At 46.1% G+C, this 19230-nt stretch overlaps 1 long non-coding RNA gene across 1 annotated transcript in view; it reads left to right on the top strand.

Moving 5' to 3' along the window:
• Window positions 1-2479: 2479 nt before the first annotated feature.
• Window positions 2480-19230, top strand: part of LOC138504712 (uncharacterized) — a 293421-nt gene continuing 276670 nt past the window's right edge. The window contains exon 1 of the long non-coding RNA XR_011279919.1: window positions 2480-2674. This is a non-coding gene — a long non-coding RNA (uncharacterized lncRNA). The remainder of the gene's footprint in view (window positions 2675-19230) is intronic.

Here is a 19230-nt window from a genome sequence, read left to right as displayed (position 1 = left end):
CTTTCTGAGGAGAATAGAGCACTTTTTTTTTTAGATCGATCCGTGGTGATTCTATCACCAGTGTTCCTTTTAACCCCTAGCTCCAAGCATTGTATTGCACCCCTTAGACTTGAAGAAGCCCTCCTTGGGTTCTCGTCCACCACAGCCGTGGGGGCTGTAAAAGAAGGGGGTAAGTTGGATTGCAGGAAGTCTACCTCTGAATGAACGGTGTGTACCATAGCTGTAGTTACAAAATGTAGGCTAGTAAGGTGCCTGACCGACCGTATCAGGTTCTTTGTTCATCTTGCTTGCAATGCTCACAGGAAATTGAGCTGGAGAATGGAGGGACTCAGATCAGGGTCTGGAATTGACTCCGAAGACCCCTCTGTAATATTCTCAATGTTCCCGCATGACTCTACCTCAGATGGGACAGAGTGCAAGGCCGGGGGAAGCAACTGAGAAATAGCTTTGTTTTCTAGACCTTCTCCATTGTTTGGGCACAATGTTTTGCCACATTCTCAATGGTGCTACGCCTGTCATCCCGGGACGCGAGCAGCCGTTCCACCCTCCGGGCTTGATCTGCTCACCTTGTTCTCAAGAAGCAATGGAAACCCCTCCTTTGCGAATAGGCGGCCTTGCCTTCATGTCCTTTGACTGCCGTTCACCGCTGCGGCCATCCCGCTGGGTTCCATTGCAGGCGCAGTTGGCAGTGGGCAGAGGAGGCTTGCTCACCCTCAGACAGCCACTCTCCACCAGTCTACGCCGCTCTCCGTAATGCACGGGATTTTAAGTGGTTACTCCGATTTTCGCAATAGCAGACAGACTGTGAGCATACAGTCCTCCGTCCTCAGTAGCAGCCTCGGACAGCCACTCCCCACCGCTCTGCACCGCTCCACAGAATGCAGGGGATTTTGAATGGTTACTCCACCTCTCACAATAGCAATAGCAGAAAGACTGTCAACACACAGTCCTCAGTCTTTAGTAGCAGCCTCAGACAGCCACTCGTCTCTTCCACTCCAAGTATGGTTGCATGGAGTCAGATTTGAATTTCCTCTCGGTGATTGATGAAGAGGGATGTGTGCGAATGGGGGTTACAGAGATGGTGAAGTGGATGAGTGAGTGATCAAGGGGAGAGAGGTTCATATTGCTTGCTGAGAAATGGAGCATCAGTGATAAGAAAAAGAAGAGGTTAGGGGTGCATGGCATGAAATAGTTCAGATGGGATGGGACCAAGAAGTTGGACTGAGGTATATTCAAGGCAAAAAGGGGTGAAGTCAGAGGGGAAAATGGGCCAATGGTGTGTTCTTGCTAATCATGAAAGTCTGTAGATTTGCATCTATTGTCATGTTGTACTACGTGGGCTATTTTTCTAAGTGTACTTTTCAAATTATAAACTGTAACTCTGCACCAGTTGTACATCTGTCACATAAACAACAATAACTTTAGACTGTGATATTTACATACCTCCACCATCTCATTGACCAAAAATCATGTGCAAGGAGTGTTGCCACTGGACTTGACTGGCTGTTCCCCAAGAAGATATTCAGTCCTTTCCCGGGACACCAGTGCCCCTCCATGGGTGGTGCAGCTGGGGCATTGAGGTCAATCCTTCTGCAATGACAGCTGGGCATCATCTTCCAACATGCCAGTATTCATCCTATTCAAATGAGTTGTTGTTCACCTATACACAATGCATAATCAGAGTTTTCCATTCTATGGGGCTGTGGAAAGAGGATACTGCTTTCCCCCAAATACTGCTCTAGCTGATCTCGTCCACCCTGTTAAGGATTTCAATCAGGTGATACACTCTGCTCTCGGCCTAGTGTACACCGCAATGGAAAAACTTATTTGATATATGGATTCAATTATTTGAAAGATGTACCACTCGTATCACACCCCTTACTTTAAAAATACCCTGGGTCACGCTAGACCAGGAATCAGGCTGGTTTGTAAAAGGTATTATTTGTTTATTTATTTAAGATAAAAATCACAATATATATTTTAATAGGTAAACAACAATCACCAGTGGGGTGACAGAACACAGAATAATATCTTTAATACACTAGAAATAATAAATGAGCAAAACAAATGCTGCACAGAAAATAATACTTTTGTGTTGGTTCAGATCAGATAGCACTATGGTTAGAGGTTCCCCCTGCAACACCCCTCAACCCCAATAGGCAATGCAAAGAGATGGAAGGGGAGAGCAGGTATTCAGGAATAGTACAGATCAAACAGTGTCTCACTTCCCCCTTACCCTCTTACACAGAAAGAGAAAAACAAAGTGGGCTTTTCAATTGTCAGCATGATTTTTAAAGTGGCTGAGCAAGAACTCTAAATGTGTGGGAAAATGCTTAAATTATTCTAAATTCTTACGGGAGCCACTTTGAACAGTTGCACACAATCACCGCTGGAAAGTGTCGGCGGAGAAACTCTTTGGGGAAGAAAGGCCCTAAGCCGTGCGTTATACGCGATGACGCACTTCGAGGAAGTGAAGAGCTTTCCCTGTCCAATGGAACATGGTGAAGTTCGTGTTTTCAGGAATGACAGATTTTTCCTTAACTGCTGTCGGAAGATGAAAAGAATAGAAGCGTTTCCTATGAGGAGATGAAGCCTGTACAGACTGGAGAAATGCTGCTCGCAAAATGGATTTTAAGTGGACCTTTTTACCCGATGAGGATTACGAGATTACGAGGTACTTTTATTCTCTTACAACGTGCTGGCAGCAAAACGAAAATGTTTTTCTTTATAGATATTCGTAAAGGAACAATTGGAAGTTGTCTGGCAGAGCGGACTTCCGCGTTTTTTTTGTTGTCAGAAATTATTTAATGCTGCAGTGACTGTTTAGGCAAATTAATTGGTGAAATGCGTAAGGGCGTAAGGGGACTACATTTGGAGTACGTCGCACCATTTTTCATTTTATTAAAGCATTCATAGAACACAACTGCACTGGGAAGGGGTAAATTGTTTTCTTTAAGCCTTACTAGATTTAGTTTGATATGTTCAATGCCGGTTTTTAGATGGCAGAGTGCGCGTTAATTTTAAATGGCAACGGCAATGGCCAGTCGGTGTTGTGCTTACTATATTGGTGTTTAGAAGTTTGTATGTGAATGCTGTAACTGAAGCAGTGCGAGAATTTAAATGCAGTGAAGTGCTAATTAGCAATGGTGTTGAAATGAGTCAGTTCATTATATAAATAATACATGCACAACGTTTATTTTTATGCAGCCTGTGGGGAATCTTGATGAATATGCACAAATTTGAAATGGATTAGGAGTGTTTCGTATATGAGGCTTTGATATACGTTTCAACAAAACAATTATGCTTTGAATTTTGTTTGAAGATGTTAATGTCCACAGAAGTTTTATGCAATTACAAAAAAAATGTATTTTTGAATTGAATATTGCACAAATAAGGGATTGTTACAAAACGAAAATTCTATCTCTGAGATGACACACTTCCAGAATGGTGCCTGATCAACACCATGTCTGTTAGTGTCTATCATCCCTTTTCAGTTGGAGTTAGTTTACAAATATTGTGTGCATAGGTGAAGTTTTATGCAATTTAGAGAAGTTGCATGCATGTGGAAGTTGCAAAGTTAGTATGCATCTAGAGATGAGTGTGCATTGGGAGCATACAAATGTAAGTATGTTGTGACATACATGTGCATGTTGGGTGCGTGTGTGAAGTAGCACGTTTGAATTGAATGTGATTGCAATGGGTGTGTGCAATCGTGAGTACGTACGTTGGGAGGAGTAGGCGTGTGAGAGGTAGCACGCATGTAGTTGAGGGTGAGGATCACATGCTGGCCAGGTGTGATGCCTTATGGAGATCCTAGGGAGACCGGTGTTTGGAGGTTAAACACAAATAAGTGATTTGTGTTTGGGGAGGATCTTTAGATAGAAGCATCCTATTCGGGGAGGATCTTAATATATAAGCATCCTATAGTAGGACACTAAAGCAGGAGACTTTGAGGCGTAGGTAGTACGCGTGAAGTTATGGGAGTAGACTACACTATATATATATTTTTAGTGTTTTGTTTCTGTCTCCTGTAGAATGTTATAGTGTCGGGGTTAGGAGTGATTTTTTGGACTCCTAATGTCTGTGGTGTCAGGAAAAGCAGTTCATGAGAGATGTTTATTCTTTTTATGCCTAGTTAGGTTGAAGTTACTGCGAGTTTACCACACAGACAGTTGAGATAAGTTTTAATTGTCAATGGAGAGACAATGTAATTACTATCGTACTATTATCTAACAATTTTTAACATCGGAGAAGCACTACATTTTTCCACCTTGTTGTGCTTGCACTGGGTTTCAGTGTTTTTTTTGTAGCGGAAACCTTTAGCAGGTGCCACAATTTTACATTTTGTTGGTGCTTGGACAGAAGTTTCGTTTTGCATGGTAGTGACTGTGCACATTTTACGCACCACGTCTTTTTGGTGGTTGTGTTGTGTTTTATGTGGTCTTTGTCCAGTTAGTCTCTTTGCTTTTATATTCATCCTTTTCTATGTTTTCTTTAGGAGAGAAGGGATGGGTGCAGAGGTGTGTTTGTTTTGGATACTGTTGGTTTTGCTGTTGCTGGCATGTTAGGATTTTGTTCAGGCCAATTGTGTACGTTTTGGCTACACTATATGTTGGAAGGTATGTTGGTCTCGTTGAGACAGGGTTAGTGCTCAAGTGTGGCAGGCTTGAGGCCAGGAGTGGCAGTTCTGGCAGAAGGTGGTAGGTTAGGAAGGTTTATGATGGTAGTTTAGTTTTGATTGTCCATGTGGCAAGGTATGCGCTCGGTGGTGGCAGCTCTGAGACCCCGGTGTGGCAGGCCGGGGTAGAAGGTGTTTGGTTTGTTTTGATTGTGATCCTAACATGATGGTGAGGGTATTCTGATTTCTGTTTGTTTGTTAAGGAGGGGGATGTGTGGTATCCTGGTATGACTGTGATGAATAGCTGAGTGTGTGCAAGGGCCTCCTAGAATGTTTAAGTGGAGCTTGGAGTGTGGGGGGCCTGAGGATTCTAGAGAGTGACGGTTGAGAGGGGGAGATGGACTGGGAACCAGTGGGAATCACTTACTCTCCTACTTCTTATGACTATGCTATGTAACCAAGAAGAATAAAGCCTGTTTCCTTTTACACTTACCTGAGTCAGCCTGGTTCCTGCTCCCTGTCATCACTGGCTCAGGATACATCACTTAGTCCAAAGAAAACATTTGAAATCTTCAAGTCCAGGTCGGAAAGAAAGGAAGCTATTTCACAAATCTAATAATTTCTCAAAATGGGAATTTGCGGCAAACTTTTCCGTGCGCGATATATGGGAGAAACGTTTTGGGTTCTATGGATAGCTATGGATGTTAGGTACAAGTAGGAGTTGATATTTTGTTTTGTTTCTATCACAAAAACTGAGGGAGTTATAGAGGTTTTAGTAAAAGTCGTGGATTTGGACAGAGGCTTTAGTTTAAAAATCAGAAAAATATTGACTATGGACTAGAGCATCCCAGCTAAGCCACCAGGACGGCACAGGTAAGAGTCAGGAGTGATTCGCGACCCAGTCCCGGTTCCTCACTGTCCACCTCGGAGCGCTAGGCTGGTCACTCAAATGAAATTAATAGATCAAAGTTGACAAAGATGACTAGGAAAAAGGATGCTTTTACAGATAGACAGAATAAGATTTCACTACGGATTCAGACAATGTTACTGATTATGGAAGTAAGGATAGTTCAGAGGTTAGGAGGGGACAAGATAATGCACGGGAATCAACAGTTTCTAGCTTCCTGTTAAAACTCACAAAACAAATGATTTAAGATTTTGGACCGTCAGGATTCTGGACCGTCAGGATTCTGGACCATTGAATCAGATCTATCAGAGACTGACAGCTGGGCACATTGGACTGGACGGGATCTGCCCTTCTTGGTTCTGAGGATATTTCAGTTCAGCAGGCAAGCATTAAAAGCACGCCCGGCTGTATTATGATGCTTCCCTAGGCTTTTGGGGTTCTGTTCTAGAATTTGAGGCCTAGCTGATAATGGTTCAGCTATCCAATAGGCCTTTGCTTTGCCAAGTTTCTGGAGTTTGGAACAAGGAAGATGTAGATTTCAGCAGCAGGACACTCTGCCAGCATCAGGAAAGTGAGTGGATCTGTCTGTCTTTATGTGCTGTCAGCTGTCTCGATTTATGCTCCAAAATGACATCATAAAGGGGGCGTGTGGCCCGTCTTAGATAAGCTTTCCTCTTTGAGCTGGGATAGGGTCAACACTTCATCTCCGCCTTGCATTTGGGGTGATTGGATCAAGGCCGGCTGATGTCACATTTTATGATTTGCTTTACAGTCCGCAGAGACCTCCCTTTAGACACTGGTCTCAAAATCGGATTTTACACTAAACACACATTTCTACATTAGTCACCTTTATATAAATCACACACAAAGATGCCATATTTTGTGTATCATCTTTTCATCAAAATCTCGCAGCTGTAGGATCTTGTTTTAACTTTCTATAGAATTTTGTCTTTTTCGCTATGCACACAGTTTCCAGATTTTATGCACCTTTCCAGAAATGTGCATGTTTAACATAGGGATAGGCGTGTAAATTTTCACAATTCTAACAGTAATACATTTTGCATAAAATCACATATCTTGCCATTCCTGTCCAGAACATTGCACACAGTTCTGCCGCTTCTTCACACGTGCAGCCAGAAATTAAATTAACAACTCTGTCATTTTTATATTTTTCACCATTTTGAATAGCAAGTAATAAGTCTTTTAGAATGTGTTCTTTGTTCATGTTTAGCAACAGATGGCCACTTGGCCCCACCTCTTTTTGTCTCCCTGCAGTCCAAGGCATCCCACCCCTGGCTTGTTCCTTCCAAGAGAGTTTACGACTGCCTTCACACCTCTAGTTTCCTGGGCTGCAACTTTGTCATTGTTCCTTTGCCTATTGTAGACAAGATTCTGCTCTAACATGCAATTAACACCTCCCTGTGAGTTTCTGCTGAGAGGAAGGCCCCCCCTTCTGGGAAAAAAACCTCCTTTTCCAATTTTTTGCAGCTTCAGCCAAGCTGATTAACTTTTAAAGCTAGCAAAAGCCACATTTGTTGCATCACATACAAATACATTTCTTTCTTGGACTTAAAATCTGTGAAATCAAAAACATAACTAAAATCTGTATTCCTTTTTGGCAAAATCCTTTTTCTGTTTGCTAATCCAGCAGGCTTTTGAATTCTAGCTCACTTTTAAAGTTTCATCAGTCTCCTCTGACAGCTGTCATTCAGGCAGCCCCGGGTAATGCACCCAGATTTTGGCATAGAGGCTGTCAGTTTTCAGACTTCGCATGTTTCACAATGTTTCAATTGACACATGAATTTTAGCACCAGGCAAGATTGTGAATGTTGAAAGTGTTGTGTTATAGGCATTTTGGAGTTTTTGGCAACAAAGCAAATGTCCTTTGTGGGCACATTTTTGGGTTTCAATTACAAAGTGCTGCCTCTCTCTATGCACTCTGTTTGCTGGTTGCGGAACCCACTGGCACATTTCTGCAGGGTGTGCTCCATTCCACTGCACATGCACCATGGGTGGCAGGTTGTGCATCCCTCTTTTTGTGTGCTGAAGCACACAGTTTTGGTAGGTTTTTATAAGTTTTTGGCAGGCACAAGGGTTTTGCCACCAATGTTGCTATTTCTTTCCCCATAACTGGCAGGGTGATGCTGCATAGCACCGCGGCGTGGGTAAATTCATCACACAGAGCCCCCCTCCTGACTTGTTTTTGACCACCAAGGGGAAGTCGGGAGATTGGGATGTTGTTTTCTTTTGTCCAGGTGGAGAAAGCCAGCTGCTTCTCCCGTCAGTGCTGGAGGCGACCCACTCTCCTTGCCGGTTCTGGTCAGGAGTATTGCTGGTTCTGGTTGGGAGTATGGAGCGGTACTCCAGGCTCCTTGGGTCTTTCCTCCCAGTCCCTGAGTGGTCCTCCTTGGTAATCCCTTTGGATGATTCTTACTCCAGATGCTAGAAGATAGAACATAGCATGGTTATGGATATTTTCCTACTCCTGTGTTTACACGTCATTTGGGGATGTCAGCAGTGGGAAAGACACTTGCATTGGTTATAATTGACACTATTCCCCATCTGGGTTTTTTTACGGTTGGTTCCTCTATTTGTCGCAAAGTATGCCTGGGATGGCAACACTTCAGCTGGTTTATGTGGACCCACGTGTCTTCTCCTTCTGCCAAACTGCCCATAGTGATGCAGATTCTGTAGGCGACTGGTGAGATTCTGTCCACAATTTCAAAAGGACCCCGCCAACTTGGGAGGAATTTGCGCTCTTTGGCTTGGTTCCTTTGGAAATTGTACAAGTAGACCCGGTCTTCTACTTGGTATTCCCTTTTACTTGTCTTAAGATCATAGTGGGTCTTAATACTGTCTGCAGATCTCTCCAGATTCCGCTGAGCATAGGCAAAAGCATGTTGAAGGTGTTTTCTCAGATTCTCAACATACTCATGAGTTGTGGAGGCATTTATCAAGGTCTGCTCTTGGGTTCTGTAGAGCAGATGCTGGGGTAGCACCATCCTTCGTCCGGTCATCAGCTCAAATGGAGACATTTTTGTTGCAGAAGAAGGGGTAGATCTGAAGGCCATCAGGACAAAGGGTAATCAAAAGTCCCAACTTGGCCCAGAATCTGCCACAAACTTTTTTAATATGCTCACAATAGTTTTGTTGTACCTCTCAACTCCACCACTAGAGGACCACCGGTAGGCAATGTGTAGTTTCCTTTTGACCCCAAGTATCCCCCACATCTTTGTCATCACTTCACTAGTGAAGTGGCTAACTCGGTCTGACTCAATCCTTTGGGGTAGTCCAAAACGCGAGAAGATGTGATTGAACATCAGGGCAGCTGCTGTTTCTGCCTTGTAATTTGGGGCCGGGAGACATTCCACCCATTTAGTGAACAAGCACGTTGCAGTCAACACGTACTTGTTCTCCCTAAAGGAGCGAATCACGGGCCCGATAAAATCGACTTGCAAATCTGACCAAGGCAGTGTCATCACCCTCTTTTGGAGTGGAGCACGGTGTCCGAGTGATGTTGGCTGAAATTGGGCACACACAAGACACCCCTTCAAGTATTGGTCGACGTCCAGCCCATGTGTGGCCAGTATGCAACCTCTCACAGGATTTCTAATGTCGTATGAAACCCCCGATGACCGGCTGTGGCCACATCATGGGCGTGACTTAGCATCAGGCTTCGGAATGAGGTAAGGACCACCCACTGGTCATGGCCAGATATGGATCTCCTCAACAGCAAACTATCTTGGATTCGGAACATCTTTGGACATTTCATCAACACTCTGAGGTCCTCTTTCCCAATGTAATCGGTATCCGTCAGGGGAAAGTTCTCAGGGTCCTCAATGTGTTGATAAAACTTACCAATTATTGGATCCCCTTTTTGAGCTGTAATCAAATCAGCATCTGGGGTCTCCTTACTCCATTGTGCAGTTGTCCGGGACCTAGTGATAGCAGTGACCTGGATTTCCCCCAACAGTGACTCGATCTCAATTAGATCCCCTTGGATGGCTCCGGTTTTTGCCAGTTGATCAGCTAGGTCATTTACAGTTTTGTCTGGTCTCTCTACTTTAGAATGACCTTTGATCTTTTTCCAGTAGATGGTCATCCCATTCTAGGTGACCACACCATCAATATTTTGTATTAATTTTCTGTCTTTTAAAGGTTTATTATTAGCACATAGCATGCCTCTGGTTTTCCAGTTAACCAGGTACTCCACAAACCCTTTCGGTACATAATCTGAATCAGTGATTATGACCAGTTTGTGGAGTTGGTTTTGGACAGCATTGAGGATGGCTTGATGCACAGCCATCAGCTCTGCCACTTGACTACTTTGGGGACCGATTTTGTACCCAGCGGAGGGTTCTGGGGCATCATTCACCCACATATTCCCCACGCTGGCCACAAGTTCCTTTTCCCTGTTGTTGTCAACATGGTAGGAGCACCAATCCACATACACAGTGGGCATTCCCTCACACTGGTCTTCTTCAAAGACTTTGTGTGGGGAATTAAGGTATGCCTCCATGTTGTCCTTGATTTTAGGACTTTCGTCCTCGAGACAGTTTTCTCCGCCACAATCATGCATGTCAGCCAGACCTTGCGTGAGGGGACTCTTCTTGTTTCGGCCATATCTGACCTCCACAGGAAAGCCTTGCATTAACAGAAACCAGGAAGTAATTCGGGAATTACTCACATTTCCGGCCCGGATTCTGTCACTTTGAAGATATTGCAGAGGCTGGTGTGGAGTCTCCACTATGATGTGTTCCCCCTGGATAAACGGGTGGTAATTCTTCAATGCCCACACCATTGCCAGGAGTGCCTTCTCACAATCGTTGAATTTTTCCTCCACAGAGGATAAAGTCTTACTCGCATAGGAGATTACTTTATTGACCTTGTCATGCTTTTGGTATAATACTGCAGTCAAGCATGTATTTGAGATCCCTGTCTCCAAGGCAGGATAAGCTAGGCAAGGCTCTTGTGAGAGGCTTCTTTTGAGTTGTCTTACTGCCTCGGCTTGTTCGGGACCCCACTCCCACTTGACCCCCCCTTCAACAAATGGATCAGGGGTCTCGTGATCTCTGCGTAATCCTCAATGAACTTTCTGCTGTAATTAGTCCAAGGAGGCTTCTTAGTTCCCGCAGAGTTGTGGGGTCTTTTATTTTCTGGAGTGCTTCTACTTTGTTTTCCTGGGGACAGAGACCTTCAGAAGTTATCTCATGCCCCAAGAAATTGACACGGGTTCTGCACCACTGTGCCTTTTGGAAAGAGAGTTTTGCTCTGGTAGCCCTCAACTGTGTCAGAACATAACAGATCTCTGCTATGTGTTCCTCCACAGTTTAGCTTTTGACTAAAACCTCATCTACATAGGCCAGCTTACCCCTTTCACCCGCGTCGGGCATGGTCTTATGCAGAAAGATGTTAAATTAATTGCCGGAGTTGATGTGTCCGAAAGGAGTCTGGGTCCAAGTGTACTGCTGCCCCCCGAAGGTAAAGGCCAGCTTGTATTGGTCCTCTCTACTGACAGGTACAGTCCAGTACCCATCGGTCAGGTCAATTGCAGTGGATACCTTTGACCCTTGGATCTGGGCCAGCCCTTGGTCAATGTAGGGGAGAGGCCATCGGGAAGTATGGACCCATTTGTTGAGCTCCCTTAGGTCAGCACAGAGTCTCCACTTTCCGTTCAGTTTCAAAATCCCCAGCACCAGATTATTGAAGGTGCTGTGGACTGGACAAATTATCCCACGGGACTCAAGGTTCTTAATTATTTCAGTAAGGGACTCCATTGATGCGAGAGGCAAGCGATATTCCTTCACAAACACTGTAGTCATGCCAGGGTCCTTGGGAATTGTTGTTGTGTGGATGTCGGTGCAACCACAGTCATATGAGTCCACCGCAAAGAGATCTTAAAAATCTAAGAAAACTTGTTTAAATGTTTGCCTTTGCTCCAGAGTCTCACAGGCATCAGCTAGGTTGACTCTCTCTTTAACCATCTGCCTGAAGCCCGGAAATACTTCTGGTTTGGCTATCTCAGCGGCCTCCTCCAGCTGGATGGAGAAGTCCCTGGTCAAAGTGCTGATTTGGACTGATGGCTTCAGGTGGGGAAGGCAGTCCTTGTGGACTTGAAAGATCACCTCATCCCTCCTAAAGTCACAGGTCACATCTTCCTTACCATAAGGGTAGGAAGAGTACACCAGGAAATTCCCCCCATGCCAGGTGAAGATCCTGTCTGGTGTTGTGTCCTCGTCGCTATCACTGTCAAAACAGTCCTTGGGGATTGGTCCTAACAGTTTGTTACCTAAATCTATGGAAAAATGTCGGTCATTGACCGCCATTCCAATAATGGTGCCTGCGCCCAGAGTGATAATCTTTAGGTCACTGTTATCCGCCTCTATTGGAATGATGTTGTGTTCTATATTGACTACTGGTGTTGGGTTTACCCCCAACCCCTGCTGTTGAAAATGAGCATTGAGATGAACATAGGCGTCAGTATTTTTCAGTTTCTGTCCTCTTTTAATTTTTACTTCAAGTGAGAATTGTCCGTTCTGGGATGGTGACTTCTCCAATCTAAATTTCAACTGCATATGGCAGCAGTTGAGCTGACCGAAATGCTTTCTCTGGGTCATCAAAATCCATGGGATTACCCGCTAATCGGGACCAGGCTTTGAAGTTTATTATGCAAACAAAGGGGGGTCTGGGAATCTCTCTACCAGCACGAACACAGCCCAATGACCTGTTCTTGGGTGAATAACCCCTGGGAGAGACTCTACCAAGTCTTTAGCTCACTGTCCTTTTCACAGAGAAGAAATTTCCCCGCATATCAGCCTTTGTCCTGCCCAGGGGCAGTCCAGCGCCGAAATGCTAGGCAATTCTCCTCTGAACAAGAGTACCATCAGTAACCCCATACACGTGTTTCAGCCTTGTTGGGCATCATCAGTGAGGTGAAACTGTTGCCTCTCTAAGAACAGTCAGCAAGGGGTCCACGTCTGGATTGCCCTGTTAACTTAGGGTGAAACCCAAAGTTAATGTATGCAAACAAGGGGGGTCTGGGAATCTCTCTACCAGCACGAAAACAGCCCAATGACCTGTTCTTGGGTGGATAACCCCTGGGAGAGACTCTACCAAGTCTTTAGCTCACTGTCCTTTTCACAGAGAAGACATTTCCCCGCATATCAGCCTTTGTCCTGCCCAGGGGCAGTCCAGCGCCGAAATGCTAGGCAATTCTCCTCTGAACAAGAGTACCATCAGTAACCCCATACACGTGTTTCAGCCTTGTTGGGCATCATCAGTGAGGTGAAACTGTTGCCTCTCTAAGAACAGTGAGCAAGGGGTCCACGTCTGGATTGCCCTGTTAACTTAGGGTGAAACCCAAAGTTAATGTGTGCAAACAAAGGGGGGTCTGGGAATCTCTCTACCAGCACGAACACAGCCCAATGACCTGTTCTTGGGTGAATAACCCCTGGGAGAGACTCTACCAAGTCTTTAGCTCACTGTCCTTTTCACAGAGAAGAAATTTCCCCGCATATCAGCCTTTGTCCTGCCCAGGGGCAGTCCAGCGCCGAAATGCTAGGCAATTCTCCTCTGAACAATAGTACCATCAGTAACCCCATACACGTGTTTCAGCCTTGTTGGGCATCATCAGTGAGGTGAAACTGTTGCCTCTCTAAGAACAGTCAGCAAGGGGTCCACGTCTGGATTGCACTGTTAACTTAGGGTGAAACCCAAAGTTAATGTATGCAAACAAAGGGGGGTCTGGGAATCTCTCTACCAGCACGAACACAGCCCAATGACCTGTTCTTGGGTGAATAACCCCTGGGAGAGACTCTACCAAGTCTTTAGCTCACTGTCCTTTTCACAGAGAAGAAATTTCCCCGCATATCAGCCTTTGTCCTGCCCAGGGGCAGTCCAGCGCCGAAATGCTAGGCAATTCTCCTCTGAACAAGAGTACCATCAGTAACCCCATACACGTGTTTCAGCCTTGTTGGGCATCATCAGTGAGGTGAAACTGTTGCCTCTCTAAGAACAGTGAGCAAGGGGTCCACGTCTGGATTGCCCTGTTAACTTAGGGTGAAACCCAAGTTAATGTATGCAAACAAAGGGGGGTCTGGGAATCTCTCTACCAGCACGAACACAGCCCAATGACCTGTTCTTGGGTGAATAACCCCTGGGAGAGACTCTACCAAGTCTTTAGCTAACTGTCCTTTTCACAGAGAAGAAATTTCCCCGCATATCAGCCTTTGTCCTGCCCAGGGGCAGTCCAGCGCCGAAATGCTAGGCAATTCTCCTCTGAACAAGAGTACCATCAGTAACTCCATACACGTGTTTCAGCCTTGTTGGGCATCATCAGTGAGGTGAAACTGTTGCCTCTCTAAGAACAGTGAGCAAGGGGTCCACGTCTGGATTGCCCTGTTAACTTAGGGTGAAACCCAAAGTTAATGTATGCAAACAAAGGGGGGTCTGGGAATCTCTCGACCAGCACGAACACAGCCCAATGACCTGTTCTTGGGTGAATAACCCCTGGGAGAGACTCTACCAAGTCTTTAGCTCACTGTCCTTTTCACAGAGAAGAAATGTCCCCGCATATCAGCCTTTGTCCTGCCCAGGGGCAGTCCAGCGCCGAAATGCTAGGCAATTCTCCTCTGAACAAGAGTACCATCAGTAACCCCATACACGTGTTTCAGCCTTGTTGGGCATCATCAGTGAGGTGAAACTGTTGCCTCTCTAAGAACAGTGAGCAAGGGGTCCACGTCTGGATTGCCCTGTTAACTTAGGGTGAAACCCAAAGTTAATGTATGCAAACAAAGGGGGGTCTGGGAATCTCTCTTCCAGCACGAACACAGCCCAATGACCTGTTCTTGGGTGAATAACCCCTGGGAGAGACTCTACCGAGGCTTTAGCTCACTGTCCTTTTCACAGAGAAGAAATTTCCCCGCATATCAGCCTTTGTCCTGCCCAGGGGCAGTCCAGCGCCGAAATGCTAGGCAATTCTCCTCTGAACAAGAGTACCATCAGTAACCCCATACATACGTGTTTCAGCCTTGTTGGGCATCATCAGTGAGGTGAAACTGTTGCCTCTCTAAGAACAGTGAGCAAGGGGTCCACATCTGGATTGCCCTGTTAACAGGTCATTGGGCTGTGTTCGTGCTGGTAGAGAGATTCCCAGACCCCCTTTTTTTTGCATAAATTAACTTTGGGTTTCACCCTAAGTTAACAGGGCGATCCAGACGTGGACCCCTTGCTCACTGTTCTTAGAGAGGCAACAGTTTCACCTCACTGATGATGCCCAACAAGGCTGAAACACGTGTATGGGGTTACTGATGGTACTCTTGTTCAGAGGAGAATTGCCTAGCATTTCGGTGCTGGACTGCCCCTGGGCAGGACAAAGGCTGATATGCGGGGAAATTTCTTCTCTGTGAAAGGGACAGTGAGCTAAAGACTTGGTAGAGTCTCTCCCAGGGGTTATTCACCCAAGAACAGGTCATTGGGCTGTGTTCGTGCTGGTAGAGATTCCCAGACCCCCCTTTTTTTTGCATAAATGAACTTTGGGTTTCACCCTAAATTAACAGGGCGATCCAGACGTGGACCCCTTGCTCACTGTTCTTAGAGAGGCAACAGTTTCACCTCACTGATGATGCCCAACAAGGCTGAAACACGTGTATGGGGTTACTGATGGTACTCTTGTTCAGAGGAGAATTGCCTAGCATTTCGGCGCTGGACTGCCCCTGGGCAGGACAAAGGCTAATATGCGGGGACATTTCTTCTCTGTGAAAGGGACAGTGAGCTAAAGACTTGGTAGAGTCTCTCCCAGGGGTTATTCACCCAAGAACAGGTCATTGGGCTGTGTTCGTGCTGGTAGAGAGATTCTCAGACCCCCCTTTTTCTTTGCATAAATTAACTTTGGGTTTCACCCTAAGTTAACAGGGCGATCCAGACGTGGACCCCTTGCTCACTGTTCTTAGAGAGGCAACAGTTTCACCTCACTGATGATGCCCAACAAGGCTGAAACACGTGTATGGGGTTACTGATGGTACTCTTGTTCAGAGGAGAATTGCCTAGCATTTCGGCACTGGACTGCCCCTGGGCAGGACAAAGGCTGATATGCGGGGAAATTTCTTCTCTGTGAAAGGGACAGTGAGCTAAAGACTTGGTAGAGTCTCTCCCAGGGGTTATTCACCCAAGAACAGGCCATTGGGCTGTGTTCGTGCTGGTAGAGAGATTCCCAGACCCTCCTTTTTTTGCATAAATTAACTTTGGGTTTCACCCTAAGTTAACAGGGCGATCTAGACGTGGACCCCTTGCTCACTGTTCTTAGAGAGGCAACAGTTTCACCTCACTGATGATGCCCAACAAGGCTGAAACACGTGTATGGGGTTACTGATGGTACTCTTGTTCAGAGGAGAATTGCCTAGCATTTAGGCGCTGGACTGCCCCTGGGCAGGACAAAGGCTGATATGCGGGGAAATTTCTTCTCTGTGAAAGGGACAGTGAGCTAAAGACTTGGTAGAGTCCCTCCCAGGGGTTATTCACCCAAGAACAGGTCATTGGGCTGTGTTCGTGCTGGTAGAGAGATTCCCAGACCCCCCTTTTTTTTTTAAAGTTTATTAGGTCCAAACTAATGGCAAAGCGATTGAGAATGTCACTGCCTAGATAAAATGCAGCAGGGTGATCGCACACGACCCAACAATTATGGACGATGCTCTTGTTGCCTATGGACATTTTGAGCATACACCTGCTGGGCAGGAGATGTTTGGAATTGGCTGTTTCCAGGTCCATTTCCCATTTGTCTAACAGTTTAAATGTGGGAATGGCTGGATCTTTTGGGAGTTTGCAGAACATGGCCTCGCTGATGAAGCTCTTACCGTTGTTCACACACACTCGGGCGAGAACAGAGTCCTTCCCTTCATTTAACCGAATAGGGATGAATAATTGCTCTCAAATTTTCTGAATATCAGCGAAGCTTTGAGCTGATTTCTCATCATTTTGGACTATAGGAGTAGGATGTTTTGATTGTGAATTTGTATAGTATTTCAGAATGTTCCCTTCCAGTGTGGAATGTCACCTTAGACTGGAAGGCAGGTTGATTTTCAGAAATAGAGAGGACTCCCCATCCCCAGTTTGTTCTCCTACTGCAATTACTGTCACGTCTGGGATTCGGTTATTTTGAAAATAGAATTCAATTTGGTCAGGTTTTTTTCAACCATGTGGCATGTGCCATTTAAACTAACATGGTTGATACTATGTTTCAATTTTATTGGTCGGTTAGTCTGAGTCCAGAGGAACTTGTTCACACAATCTATGAGGGGGGACAATCTATGCAGGATGTCATTCCCTAGTAAACATGGTGTGCCCTCTGGAGTCACAACTATGACCGGGTGTTTCACCTTGTGTCGCCCAATTTTAATGTCTAAATCCGCAGTCCCCTCGACAGGAATTTCCTTCCCATCGAAGTTCTGAAGTTGTCCAGGAAGAGGGGTGAGAGGGATTTGGTATTTCTGCCCTCTGCCCAAATTCAGCTGATCAAAGGCCCTTTTTGACAAAAGGGTGGCTTGGGATCAAGTGTCCACCAGTGCCAAAATTGTACATTGCCCCTGTATTTGGACCGAGGCATAAAATCTTCCCTCCTGCTCCTCAAAGGGGCAAAGATAATGCACATTTTTGGCCAATTGATAGGTTAATTTCTTTGCTTTGGATTCTGACAGGGGGTGATTTGGGCAGGATTCTGTTTTGGATCTTGGGAACCTGTAAGAAAAAGGTGGCAATTGGATATGGGGGAAGTTTTGGGCTCCCCTGGTTCTGATTCTGGGCTGCCCCCCCCTTTTTGGGGTCAGTCACCAGGATGGGTTTGAACACGGGGATTTTCTTGCTGGTCATACTGTGGTTTGATGATGGGCGGTTTTAACTCAGTCCCCACAGCTACCCAGTCTTGATCAGGATCTCTTCAGACCCATTTTTCTTTGATAGGAGTTCCCCCATCCCTGAAGGAGAAGATCCTTTTCCCAGAATCCTCTGAGGACCCCTCTCCTTTAAATTGGAAGATTCGCACCTCCTCCACAAAATGGGCCTTTTTAGACTCTTTATTTCTCCTACCCACCCTCTGTTCCTGCGGTTGCAGACTTTCGGAGGCAGGAGATTCTAGTTCCGGTTCCTGGGTTTCCAAGGACTTTTCACAAGTGGGGAAGGAAACTTCCTCTAAGGCTTTACACCCCCCTTCTCCCTGTGCCTCCTCCCTGGGAACCGGTGGGTTGTCGGGGTTCTTCCCCCGTCATTGTTCTGGAGCACCAGACCCTTCATTTGAGGGGTTCTGAGTCGCCATGTTTATTGGAGGGTTTAGCTGCACCCTCAACATGCGCATGCAACCCAGATCCTGTGCCATGTTCTGGACCTGGCGCTCCAGTTGGGCTCCCCGCTCTGGCTGGTACGGGGTCCTCTGGTCTACCCTTGGTTGATCACGGGAAGGGTAACTATCCCTTCTCCCATAATACCCCTGGTTAGGATAGTTTTGGTACCCCTCCACCCTTGGCCTCCCCTCTCCCGGATTGGGCTGTCTGGGCTCAGGAAAATGGGGAAGGAAAGAAGGGTTGTTTTGGGGGTCTAGGTTTGGCGGGTACCGGGGAAAGAACCTCAACCCGACATTTGGGGGATTACTGCCCTCCTGAGGAAAGTGAGGAGGGAAGTTCCCTGGGTTGGCAGCTGCCTGGTTGGGCCCCCCTTTGGGCTGGAGGAGTCCACACATAGCCCAGGATGGGTCTGTTGCCCTTGTAACAGGGGCTGATGTAGTCAGGGGAGTTAGGGGTCCCATTTGTGGGGTTACCTCCCTTACTCCCTGTTTGGGATTGACCCGAGGGCCTTCTTGGTCTGGGGTTGGTAGGATTCTGTGTGGGAAAGTTTTTAGACCCCCCCATCTCCAGATCTAAAATAGGGGTAACTTTCACCTCCGCCACCTTAGCAGCAGCAGGGATGCTGGTTGGTTTTGGGATTTTGTTAGTACTTTTACTTTGTAGTGGCTTCTGCACTTCATAGATGCGAGTTGCTTGTTTAATGACCCAGTCTAGTGATCTTTTCTCATGAAAGTCCCTCACTAGCTGGGTCATAATATATCTAGGGAGGGCATGAAAGAAGGTGTTAATAAATTCTCTACTGTCAGTGCGCACACTCCTGGTGGTTTGCGCAAAGGCACGTTTCAGTCCTTGGACAAACTCTTGTGGGGCCTGGTCTTCCCCACATTGCAGGTTGCAGGCTGCCTTGCGGGCCTCTTGAGGGTTTACATCGACTGAAAAATGCTTTAAGATGGCCGCCCTATAGGCGGACCATCTTGAATGGTTCTGATTCTCCAGCCCCGCAAAGAAGCTGGAGTACTCAAGTGAAAATGTCCACTTGACATACTGTATAAAGCTTTGGCTGTCCTTCAGTTGGAAAGTCTCCAACAGCTCAAGGTGCTCCCAAACTGAATATTTGGCATTTTTATGGTGGGGCGTGATGATGCTCCTAATAGCTTTGATTTGCTTCAGGGGATCTTTCAGTAAAGCTCTCTTAACTTTGTTGGCCTTTTTAGTTCTGGTCACCCTGGTCCACTCATCCTACCAGAGGTGGCGGTCTACTCCTCTAGGCTCTCCCTGATTCTGCGGGCTTGGGAATGGCTGGCAGAATGTGGGGGCCTAGTCTCTTGAGACCTGTGGCGTTCAGAAGAGTCTTCTAACTCTCCATTGCTCCCAGG

Source organism: Ambystoma mexicanum, chromosome 11 (genome assembly GCF_040938575.1).
Source record: "Ambystoma mexicanum isolate Mex_15411 chromosome 11, UKY_AmexF1_1, whole genome shotgun sequence".
Lineage (NCBI taxonomy): Eukaryota > Metazoa > Chordata > Amphibia > Caudata > Ambystomatidae > Ambystoma > Ambystoma mexicanum.
This window is presented reverse-complemented; position numbering and strand designations above follow the sequence as displayed.